The following is a 13,758-nucleotide window of genomic DNA, read 5'->3' as shown; positions in this document are numbered from 1 at the left end:
CAGTCATCGGGTGGTTATTCTGGAGCAGTTTTTGCCGGACAGGTTCCGGATGAAAGAGTTTTCCTTGATTTAAACTTATCACCGCCGGCGAATGAGCAGCGAGAAAATAATTTATACCATGCTTTCCATAATTCACAAGACGAGTGGTAAACTTCAATTTTTATTTGTGTTAATTATGTATATTTTTGGTGTATTGAATTTGTATTAACGCTCATATATTTAACAGGGGGTACCAACCGGATATGAATTTTACAAGTGGCCCATCCGATAGTCATCACCTAATTAAAAACGTCCATCATGGAATTTCATCACATTACGACTTGTAAGTGAAGTGATATAGCCATATGGAAAGCATTTATTAATTCAGTAGCTTATATTTTTGTTGGTTGTGCAGTGAAAACGAGCAAATTGAACCAAGAAGAAGAAGGTATAAAATATTGAGGAAGAAGAACCAGAATCGTCGTCTTGAAGAAGACGGCTCGTTTTTTAAAAAAGGGGTATAGCATCGGGTATTTGGGCGTTATACCTGTTACTGTCAGCTTTTTATATATAGCGCCCAAATATTGGGCGCTATACATTAACGACACAGTTAACGTTAATGTATAGCGCCTAGTATTTGGGCGCTATATATAAAAATGTCATTTTTTTACACCTATTAAGATGTTACTTGTCCAAAAGAATTACATTTTGGTTCCGGACTAGCTATTTGTTGGAGAAAAAGGGTAATTTTGGTTATCATGACATGCTATTCTAATTTGGTTAGGGTTTCCTTAGCTTCTCAATCATTATAATGACTCAAAATTGTTACTCTAGTATTTGTATTTATGACTTGTGGCCTACCCTAAGGTTTTTAGCTTTTGTCATGAATAGAAGAAACCTCTGAAGCTCTGCTTAAATGATCCTTAATTTTCATGATTCTTTTGTCTCTGCATTAATGAACCAGTTCCGTGTCTCTAGTCAAAGTGGTTGGAAAGTGGTGAAACGTATCCATTTAATAAGTTTTCCTAGACTGATTGGAGTTTGCTTCCAAATTTTTAAAAACTTATTTTGTAACTTCTTTACCAATTTGTTTCGTAAAGACTGTTCCTTAAATTAATACGTTTATGTAAACTCTTATTTGTCAGTCTCATTGTTAGAGTGTACGCAGATCTTACCTCTACCCTGGGGTAGAGAGGCTATTTCCAATAAACCATCGGCATCCTTCCCTTCAAGAACTCCCCACCTTGCTCTTGGGGTGACTCGAACTCACAACCTCTTGGTTGGAAGTGGAGGGTGCTTACCATCAGAGCAACCCACCTTGTCTCCCATTTAACCTATACCCATTTTTTTTTAAAGTTTAAACTTGTACTCACTTTTTAAACAACTTCATCCCCCTTTCTCATCCTCCTTCTCCTCCTTCATTTTCTGCCCTTTTCTTTGTAAACTTTATATAAAGCCAACTACAATTAACAAACTATGAATTGACGAGTGAAACAGAAAACAAATAGTAACATGCTATTACACTAAAATATAAAAGTATCACTAGTAGATATTTTTGATGCTTTTTGATGAAGAAAGTAGCAAATTATATGAAAATCTCTGTAAAAAATCCTTACAATTTGATGAAAAAACTGAATATTACTGGGAGTCCTTCGAAATCCTCTTAAACTCGGCACAAACTTATAACTCCTCAGTTGATGAGAAGTTTGAATTCGATTTTACTAATAAAACAAACCTTGACGACGTTTAGAAAAAAGGCGTTGACGTATCAAAAACTTTTTCAAAAATTTCAGCTTATATAGTGCTGAAGTTTTTACAAATGAACTAAATAACTTCAACATTTTCTGCTGAAGTTTTTGAAAAAGCTTTATTACAAAACTAATGAATCCATGACAAAAAAACTTCAGCTTATTTAGTGCTAAAGTTTTTACAAATGAACTAAATAACTTCAGCATCTTCTGCTGAAGTTTTTGAAAAAGCTTATCCAGGACAAAAAAAACTTCAGCTTATTTAGTGCTGAAGTTTTTATAAATGAACTAAATAACTTCAGCATCTTCTGCTGAAGTTTTTGAAAAAGCTTAATGACAAAACTAATGAATCCAGGAAAAAAAAAACTTCAGCTTATTTAGTGCAATTACAAATAAAAACTTCAGCAAATAGAGAACAAAACTTCAGCTACTATGCTTAAGTTCAACAATTACAAACAAAAACTTCAGCAAATAGAGAACAAAACTTCAACTACTATGCTTAAGTTCAGCAATTACAAACAAAAACTTCAGCACACTTGGTACATCACACTTGCTACTTTAGGCCCGTCTACTAGAATGCTGAAGTTTTGCGTGATTGTCTTTGCTACTTCAGCCTCGTATGCTGAAGTTACGCGAAAAAGTAAGTACGTTTGCAATTTTTTTGCAAAGCAGACACAAGTTAAAATGTGACCAAAAAAGCGGGTATAGATGCAAATGCCCATTTTAGTGACTCTATCTTCTTTTTACATATAAACGATTTACTTTTACACATAAGAGATCTATCTTTTACACATAAAAGATTCTAATAAGGACACTTTTAATTTTAATAATGTAAATGACTCTTTTGTGCTTTAAGTGGAAAGAACTTTTCTAATATTTCGACATACGCTTCTTTTATTATTTTTTAAATTTTTTTATTTTAGTTTGAGAAAGAAGTCAAGGTTATATAAAATGTATTCCCTTCATTCCAGTTTATATGGCATTATTCTTCTATTAATCCGTACAAAAAGAATATATTTTTATATTTGAATACAATTAACTTTACACTTCTCATTTACTCTTAATGAAATGTTATGTCGGATTTAAGACCACAAGTTTCAAAAGTTTTACAGTCACACATATATTATAACATGTTTTAGATTATAAATTTAAAAAACTTTATTTTTTTAAACTCCGTATTGATTCAAATTATATCACATAAATTAAAAAGGAAGGAACGATAATTGTTTGAAAATTATGTCTAAGGATGAAGTGTTCCTTATACAAATGATGAAGTGTATGTTATATAAATTACGACGAAAAGAGTACATGCTAACTCCTTTTTGAAATGTCTAAAGCCTTTTATGTGACGACCTGATATGTCGTTTTAAGTACCAGATCTCATTTATGTATTACGAGACCTCTCATAGCTTTATTTAATGATGTATGACTTGCGTGCATGATCAGTGCCGTTTTACAAAAAGTTTATATGTAAAATTTTGAAGAAAATAATGATTTTTGACTTTAAATGTGGCTAGGTTAACCACGATCAATATTTTTGGTTAACGATCTCGGATCGGTATTTTGACGATTTTGGTAGTTTCGTATATATTTTTGGACTTGTATGCATGTTTGGGTAGGATCCCCGATGACCTGAGGCCGTCAGCGCATTATGTGAAAAGTTGAAAAAATGAGTCTTGGAGTTGAAAATCTTGAGTTTTGATTATGGTTCTTGATATTTGATGTTGTTTTAATGATTTGAGATAGCGAGCGAGTTTGTATGATATTATTACACTTGTCCGAATGTTTGGATTGAGCATGAGGGGCTCGGGTGAGTTTCGGATGATTTTAGAACAACTGTTGGATTGTTGGTGTGGAGTGCCTATAAATCGCGCATTTGTGAGGTACTGCTCACAAATGTGAGCATCACGTTTGCGAGTGATGGCTCACATTTGTGACGAGGGGTTTAGACTGAAAACTTCGCATTTGCAAAGTCTGAGTCGCATTTGTGGTTGGTGGGATCATCACCATTTGTGACTGTGGTGTCGCATTTGCGACACTGGATATTGTAGAGCAGCTTCGCAAATGTTCACATTTGCGAGGGAGGGGACCTTCGCAAATGCAAAGGCATTGATGCATTTGTAATAATTAAGTGGCTGAGACATTGATCGCATTTGCAATCAATGCTTGTATTTGGTCATAATATCGGATTTCGACCACGTGGGTTCAGATTAACTTTTTGTTGACTTTTTAATTATAATCAAGATTGAACCTTTAATTATAATTATATTGAATTGTTTGAACAATATTTGACTAGATTCGATTAGTTTGGAGGTTTGTTCTAAAGGAAAAGTCGTATTGGATTGTTGACTTTGTTCCGGAAAGAGGTAAGTGTCTTGGTTAACTTGATTTGAAGGAATTAGGACTTGTTTGGTCTATTTGCTACGTAATTTATATGCGGTGATGGCGTATATACAAAGTGACGAGTGTATATGTATTGTCATGGGTTCAAGCATGCAATATTGACTACTTAATTGCATGTATCTAATAAAATCTTGTCTTCATTTATTTCATGATTTGACTTGTTACGTGCTTTATTTGCTATATGTTCTTACTTATTAAATACATGTCTTCACTTATTACATGTCCCTATTTGCTACATGATTTCATCTGCCCATACCTTTATTTATTGTCTATCTATACTTGCCATATGTTTTTACATGCTATTGGGTAGACACTTTTACATGTCTCAAGCCTTTACTTGCTTCCGATTCACTCTACTATGTTATATTGAATTGTTTTAGAGAATTTATGTGTTCTAGATCCTTTTTATGTTATGTTGGGAGATACGCCGTAATAGGTAGTAGTATTATATGTATATGTGGATCGGGTTGCACGCTGCAATAGTATTATATTATATAGATCGGATTGCGTGCCGCAACAATATTATTATATATGTGTGGATCGGGTTGCACGCTGCAACGGTATTATATTGTAATGACCTGACCGATCATTTTGTGTAATTGCGCCATGTTACCCCTTTAGATGTTTCACACATATATGTTAATAATTTTATGACTTACGGGGTTGATTAGTCTCGTTCCGAGAAGCTTTCGAGTTGATTCAGACCCTTTTATTCTTGACTTAGAAGATTAGATTAGAAAGGTTGACCAAACTTTGACTTTTGTGAAAACGACTCTGGAATGATATTTTGATGGCTTTGATAGCTTCGTATCATGATTTCGAACTTGGACATATGCCTGGAATTGATTTCGGAAGTCTGTAGGTTGATTTGTGTCGTTTTGCCGAAATTTGGCAATTTAAAGTTGAAAAATTTGACAATAGCTTGACTTATAGCTATCGAGCTCGAAATTTAATTTTGGGACATGGAATAGGTGCATTAAGCTATTTAGAACTTGGCTGCAAAATTTGGTATCATTTGGAGTTGATTTGATAGGATTTGGACGTTTAGTTGTAATTCTAGAGATTCTTGAACTTTACTTTGAAATTCATATTTTTAATGTTCGATTCGAGTTTTAGATGTTATTTTTGTGTTTTGATCGCGCGAGTGAGTTCGTATGATATTTTTAGACTTGTGTGGATATTTGATTTGGAACCCCGAGTGTTCTGACGAGTTTCGGAAGGTATTGTACTGAAAATGAATTGGTGGTGTTGCTGGTGCTCAGTTATCGCAATTGCGAGAACTAGCCTCGCAATTGCAAAGGTGACAATGGGGGCCAGATGTCGCAATTGTGACTTCCCCTTCGCATTGCAAAGTTAGCTGGCATTGGGCTTGGTTCGGAAGTGCGAACAATTGTTCGCTTTTGCGAAATTTCTAGCTTCGCAATTGCGAAACCTTTTGTCGCTTTGAGATAATGATTGAGGTTGTCAGGGTTCGCAAATGCGATCCCTGGTCCGCAATTGTGAGGGTTCAAAAATGCAAACCTTGTGTTGCAAATACGACAACTACAACTGGACAAAAGGACTGGGAGACGAGATTTTTCAGCATATTCTCTCATTTTAGAACCCTAGACTCCGTATGAGGCGATTTGGTGTCACGACCCTAAAACTGACCCAGTCGTGATGACATCTATCGTGAAATTAGGCCAGCCGACACAAATCCAAAACCAACCAGAAAATCATAAGAAGTCATTATAAGCCATTAATTAACTAAAATCCCATGATATAAGTTTAAATAAGTAGTGCGGAAATATAACACAAGCCCGACATCGGGATGTCACCAGTCATGAGCAACTACAAACTCGTCTAAGAACAAGAAATGCTAACATAGTCCGAAAATAAAATACTAAGACAATCTGATTAAGATAAAAAGGAGAAGTGCAGGGCTGCAAACGCCAAAACTACCTAGCCAACTCCGGAGACCTGCTGGAAGACTGATCATCACTTACTATCACGTTTCGAAACTCCTAGATCTACACACAAGGTGCAGGGAGTAACGTGAGTATGCCAACTCAGTAAGTAACCAAAGTAAATAAAGTATGAGTGCAGTGATGAGCATTTAAAATCATATGCATACTTTATCAAGAATATCAAAATCAAAATCTGCAGTTCAAAAATCAAATATCATGTAAAAACTTCAGTTTCAATGAAAATCATTTAAAGCATTTATTCAACATTTTTTAATATATGCTCAGTATAAAAGAAAAGTGAAAACAGAAAATCTCATAAACAAGCCCCTCAGGCAAAATATCACTTATAAGTATAGCCCCTCGATCAAGCCTCTCAGTCACTCGTGACTCAACTCTCGTCAATCAGTACTCACACTCAGCACTCCCGCTCAATAGATATCTCATAATAACAACCGCTGCGGCGTGTAGTCCGATTCGTAAATATATAGTCGACTACGCTCACTGGGGGTATACAGACTCCGAAGGGGCTCCTACAGCCCAAGCATCATATCGCTGCGGCGCACAACTCGATCCAATATATATCGCTGCGGCGTGTAGCCCGATCCATATATATATAAATATCGTTGTGGCGTGAAGCCCGATCCATAACATATATATAATATCGTTGTGGCGTGCAACCCAACCCATAACATATATATAATCCTCACCATTAGGTCCTCAACCTCTATCAGTCATTAACATCATGACCACTCGGGCATTTCAGTGAAAATCAAGGAAACTCAGCCCATCCTCAACCTCACACTATGCTTTCAAATCATATAGTGTGAGGAAGTAACATACCCCTAAGGGTTTAAACAGTTCGGCACAATGCCCCAAACATGGCATTCGGCCCAAGTTAACAGATTCATTTCTAAAACACATGGATATTATATACAAATTATCAAAATATGCAACTATACAGTCGCCACGGGAGGGACCAAGTCACAATCCCTATGGGTGCACGCCCACACGCCTGTCACCTAGCATGTGTGTCACCTCATTTATCAAACAGTATGAAATTTGGGGGTTTCATACCCTCAGGTCTAGATTTACAATCGTTACTTACCTCAAACCAGATGAAATCCTACTCTGCGACGCCCTTGCCTCTCGACTCGCCCTCAACTCGCCTCGAACCTATCCAAAATCAGAATCATAACATCAATATATGCCAAGGGAACAAAGCCCACACGAAAATAATCGATTTACATAAAAAATCCCGAAATTGGTCAAACCCGATCCCCCGGGCCCACGTCTCGGAATCCGATAAAAATTACATCAATAGAATCCTTATCCTTCCGAGTCCATACATACCAAGAACATTAAAATCAGACCTCAAATGGCCCCTCAAATCCCCAATTTTACCTCTCCAATTTCAAGCCCTAACTTCCCAATTTTCACCTTTAATCTCATAAATTTCATGCTTAAACAATTGAAAATCAACATAGAATCGAGTTTTAGGTTCAAGAAACTCACCTCAATGAACCCCCCTTGATTCCCTCTTCAAAACCCTCCAAAAAGCTTCAACTCTGGATAAGAATGGCGGAAAACAACCCAAATTTTGTGAGGGGGAACTTACATACTTTCTGACGAAGGAATTCCGCACCTGCGAACAAATTATCACATCTGCGATCCGCACCTGCGGATTTTCACTTAAAATCCCTCGTCCGCACCTGCGGTCAATCCACCACACCTGCGGACTCGCAGGTGCACCTCAACTCCCGCTTCTACACTGCCTAACCGCATCTACGGCCTTTCCTCGCTTCTGCGGTCTTCGCACCTGTGGTCCCCTAACCGCAGATGCGGTTATGACAGAACCAGTAGCTTCAGTTGCATTCTCCAACTTCCTAACTTTCCGATAAATATCCGAAATCATCCCGAGGCCTCTGGACCTCACCCAAAAATACGAACAAGTCACATATTACTATTCAAACTTATTCCAACCTTCGGAACACTCAAAACAACATCGAAACACCAAATCCCCCTCAGATTCAAGCCTAAGATTCCAAAACTTCCGAATTCCGCAAACGATCAAAAAGTCTATCTAACCTCACCCGAATGGCCTGAAATTTTGCACACACATCACAAATGACACAATAGACCTACTCCAACTTACGAAATTCCATTCCGACCCTGATATCAAAATTTCCACTACCAACCGGAAAACGCCCAAAACTCTACTTTCGCCAATTCAAGCCTAAATCTACCACATACCTCCAAAATACATTCTGATCACGCTCCTAAGTCCCACATCACCTCACAAAGCTATCCGAACAATAAAAACCAAGTTCCGAGATCATTTACTCCCAAGTCAACTTCTGGTTGACTTTTCCAACTAAAGCTTCCCAAAAAAGACTAAGTGTCTCATTCCTCTCCAAAATCACTCCGAACCCGAATCAACCAACCCAATACTGCATAATACAACTGAACAACACATAACGAAGCAAAAATGGGGGAAACAGAGCGGTAACTCATGAAACAACCAGTCGGGTCGTTACATCCTCCCCCTGTTAAACAAACGTTCCTCCTTAAACAAGTCAAGAAACATAACTGAAGCCTCAAATAGGTGAGGATATCTGCTCCGCATCTCTAGCTCAGTCTCCCAGGTAGCCTCCTCCACGGGCCAACCTCTCTACTACACTTTTATTGAAGCTATATCCTTTGATCTCAACTTTAGAACCTGACGCTCCAAAATAACCACTGGCTCTACATCATAAGTCAAATCACCATCTAACTGAACCGTGCTAAAATCCAAAACATGAGACGGATCGCCAATATACTTCCGGAGCATATAAACATGAAATACCGGATACACACTCGACAAGCTGGGTGGAAAAATAAGCTTATAAGCCACCTCCCAATCCTCCGAAGCACCTCAAAAGGACCAATGAACCGAAGACTCAATTTACCCCTCTTCCAAAATCTCATGACACCCTTCATTGGTAAAACCTTCAGTAGAACCTTCTCCCCAACCATGTAAGACACCACAAACCTTTCTGTCAGCATAACTCTTCTGTCTCGATTGCGCTGTACGAAGCTGCTCCTGAATCACTCTCACCTTGTCCAAAGCATCCTGTACTAAGTCTGTCCCCAAAAGTCTAGCCTCGCCCGGCTCAAACCAACCAACTGGAGATCTACACCATCTCCCATATAAAGCCTCATATGGAGCCATCTGAGTACTCGACTGATAACTGTTGTTATATGCAAACTCCGCGAGTTGTAGAAACTGATCCCATGACCCTCCAAAATCAATGACACAAGCACGCAACATGTCCTTCAATATCTAAATAGTGCTATCGCGCCCCCTTTTAAAATTATAAAAAATAGTAAATTAATTTCTGGAAATAAATTGAAAGCACTAAAATGATATATAACATATATTTGACAATTTAAAAATATAGGACTTGATTTTATGAATATAAACGTAATTAAATCTTTAAAAAGGCTAATATTGCAATTATATGCAATTTAGCTTTAAAAATACTAAATAAATTTGTAAAAATATGCAAAAATTACATTAGCTATAATTTAGCATAAATATGAAATTCCAATAAATGAATTACAAAAAAATAATAATTTTGTAAATAATTATTGGGTTTTTATGGATAAAAGAAGGGAAATAAATTGATTTAAAACCTTTAAAAATTATGAAAAAATAATAAAATATTTGGAAATACTTATATATGCATATATATGTATGCTATTTTGAAGTTATTTTGCATATTAAAAAAAATATAGGGAAAACTTGGGTATCAACAGTTGTCCCTCTTTACCCGGAAAGGATGAAAGAGTTGTCGGGTAAAGATATGATGACCAATTTTGACCGAGCGAAACAGTTTGAAGAGGTTTAAGCCGCATCCTGGATTTTGAGCTGTCTACATATCCCTGGTTTTACAGTAATCAGGCCATATGTAGTTCAGGATCCGTCGGTGGAGTATGCCGATGGAGACTTTTCAAGAACGGACGCAATATCCAGGACGAGGTGAGTGGACGGCTTGTGGGAATGGTTAAGGTTTGATATGACCGCGGGAACTAGAGCGGGACTGCTCCTGCTGGGATGGCCGTTTCTCGCCGGTTTACCTGCAATTAGAAATAATACAAGCGTATATTGCGCATAAATTTAAACATGATACAAATTCCTATTGGACCATGAATGTTGTCTTTGGACGGGTAGGATGATGTCCTTATACCATGACGTCCTAGGCCATGAAGCGTATGATAAAGGATTCATAGGCCATAAAATGATGCTCTCGGGCTATGAGGATGGTGCCTCCGAACCATGATGCCTCTGAATAATGATATGCAAAAAGATTGGAAGGGATCCCCAGGCAATGACATGGTGTTCTCGGGCTATGAAGATGGTGCCTCCGAACGATGACACCTTTGGATAATTTGGTGATCTTTCAGCCCATGAGATGCAATATGAGGCGATCTTTCATCCCCTGAGATGCAGTAGCATGATGCGGACAAGACATAGTTTAGTCTTGTGATTTGAAGGGCAAAGCTTAGCCCGTAAGAAAAAGTGAAATGAATAGTGCTTAATTTAGAAGAAAATTGGAGGCAGAGCTTAGCCTCGAAAGGCAGAATGGTAGCCTTATGCAAGAATGCAGATGCAAATGGAGACAACGTTTGGTATCGGAAGGCAGAATAGCAGCCTTATGCAAGTTGGAAGGCAGAATAGTAGCCTTATGTAAATGCAGATGGAGATAGCGTTTAGTCTAAGAAGGCAGAATGGTAGCCTTATGCAAGTTAGAAGGCAGAATAGTAGCCTTATGCAATGCAAATGGAGACAGCGTTTAGTCTCGGAAGGCAGAATGGTAGCCTTATGCAAGTTGGAAGGTAGAATAGTAGCCTTATGCAATGCAAATGCAGATGGAGGTAGAGCTTAACCTCGGAAGACAGAATGGTATCCTTATGCAGGAATGTAGATGGAGACAACGTTTAGTCTCGGAAGGCAGAATGGTATCCTTATGCAAAGATGCAAATGCAAATGGAGACATCGTTTAGTCTCAGAAGGCAGAATAGTATCCTTATGCGAGAAATAAAATGGCAAATGGTAGTAGAGCTTTCTTAGATGATAGCATATTGCGATGTTGCGATTACTGGGATCATTGTGATATACAGGGCATCACCGGTGTATGCTGATAGCAAATGTTTGCAAGTGTAACGGTTCGGAGAGTCGTGTTCCTGAATAATATTTGTCCCATGAGTGTATAGTATGTTTGATGATTTCGCAATCCAAGTGCCTGCATCCAAAGAAAATCGTGAGTTTTGTAGAGGGGGAAGGTTAGTTCGTATCCCCACTGGCTTTGCTTGACCTGCTCGGCTTTGATCTGGTGATACTGTATGTATAATTGGGATAGTGCCGCTAAACAAAGCAATTTAAGTAATAAACATGCATGATTTTGTAAGAGTATAATTAAAATAATTTTTAGATGAACCGACGGCCACGACGTAATTCAAGACATTGCAACCTCTCTTGCTACGGAATTTTGAAGGTCCTCCTCAAAATTCTGCCCCAGTTTCCAACTGCGAGGAGGAATGGAAATTTTATTGAGTTGTGACCGAACCCATAGGGCTGCCTACGTATTCTCTCTTAAATGGGAATTAGGTTAGGCGTAGTTCAGTTTACATCATATAAGGAAAGCATAAAGATTACACATAGTAATGCTTGAAAGCATCTGAATTGATCGGCTTCGGCCAGACTTCTCCGCCCATATTTGCAAGTATGAGGGCTCATCCTGTCAGAACCCGGTGAACCATGTATGGACCTTGCCAGTTGGGAGAGAACTTCCCTTTGGCTTCATCTTGATGCGGAAAATTTTTCTTTAACTCCAGCTGCCCCGGTGTGAATTGTCTTGGCTTGACTCTTGTTAAAGGCTCTGGACATTCTGTTCTGATAGAGTTGACCATGGAAACTGCATTCATTCTCTTTCCGTCTATAAGGGATAGTTGCTCATAATGACTTTTTACCCACTCCACATCATCGAGCTCAGCTTCTTGTATGATCCTTACGGAAGGAATTTCTACCTCAGCGGGAATGACAACCTCTGTACCATAAACCAGCATATAGGGAGTTGCCCCGGTTGATATGTGGACTATGGTACGATACCCCAGAAGAGCAAATGATAACTTCTCGTGCAACTGTCATTGATTTTCTATCCATCCAGATCTGATGATAACCAACAAAGCAATCTACAAATGATTGTAGCTCATGCTTCGCGCAATTGTCAATTAGGATGTGTATATTTGACAAAGGGAAGTCGTCTTTCGGACTGGCCCGGTTGAGATCCCAGTAGTTGACACAGACTCTGGCCTTCCCATCCTTCTTTGGTACTGGCACAATGTTGGCTAACCATGTCGGGTGTTCTACTACCCTGAGAACCTTAGCTTTGATCTGCTTGTTGACTTCTTCTTTGATTTTCAAACTCATATCAGGCTTGAACTTTCTGTGCTTTTACTTTACCGGTGAACACATTGGATCGGTTGGCAGTTTGTGAGCCACAATAGACGTACTCAAACCAGTCATGTCATTATACGACCAGGCGAATATGTTCTCATACTCTTTTAGGAATTTTGTATACTCTTTCTTCTCTGATGGCGATAGGTGAATGCTGATTCGTGTTTCCTTGACGTTTTCTGTATCTCCCAGGTTGATAATTTCGGTCTCGTCCAGGTTGGACTTAGGTCTGTTCTCAAAGTTCTCAACTTCTTTGACAATCTCGTCAGGTATGTCATCTTCCTTTGAATCAATGTTTGTTTGTTGCGTTGCCTCATTGCATGTCACAATCATTGGTTCATTAAGACAAGTAATAGTAATGTTGTATAAGTAAAGTAATGAGAGAAAACGATAGTAATAAGTGTTAATCCATAAGAAAAGTCAAAATGCTTTGATAAATTGCATAACTGTTTTGAACATTGGAGATCTTATTGCGGGAATTAAAAAATGCGAAAAGAAAATCATTTAGTAAATAAAAAACAGTGCATGGTGCTTGTTTTAGCCTTGCTACCTCGAGGCTCATCGGGCTCTAGTTGTCCTGATGGTCCAAGTATTGAGGCATGCCCCTCTGCTCACAGCCTGTATGGAAGGGCCTTGCTCCCCCTCCTCCTCGAGAACAACACAATAGTCCATATCATTGTCTTATAGGAACAAGTTCTTCACCGCTGCTAGTGCTTCTTCTTCGTCTGGCCCATAAACAATATCAACATATTGGAAAGTCTACTCTAGATGCGATATTGGCTACTCTAGTGGAAAGTAAGAACTGCGCCATAGTGGTGACCAGTTGTTGAATTCTTCCCAGGAGTAATCATATCTTAGACCGAAAGTAGTGCCATGCTTCTTGAGTTTTATGGGCTTAGCAATTCCTTGGAGGTTCTTGCCGAACCCCTTGCCAGGTTCGTACCCACTCCAATTCAGTATACTCTTGATTTTGTTATCCCACCTTTTATCTTTGTCAACAGCATTTACCCGTTCAATGTGGTGGTAAGTCTCTCTACCTAGCTTCCTTCTTCCTCCGATTTCCGAAATGGTCTGGCGACTGTATATAGGATTGCTACCATAGCCGTGAATGATCACCTCCTGGTGATTCCATTCGAATTTTACTGCCTGATGTAGCGTTGACGCTACGGCCCCAACAACATGAATC

This window comes from Nicotiana sylvestris, chromosome 7, assembly GCF_000393655.2.
Source record: "Nicotiana sylvestris chromosome 7, ASM39365v2, whole genome shotgun sequence".
Classification (NCBI taxonomy): Eukaryota; Viridiplantae; Streptophyta; class Magnoliopsida; order Solanales; family Solanaceae; genus Nicotiana; species Nicotiana sylvestris.
The sequence above is the reverse complement of the archived record's forward strand: the minus strand, read 5'-3'. Positions refer to the sequence as shown.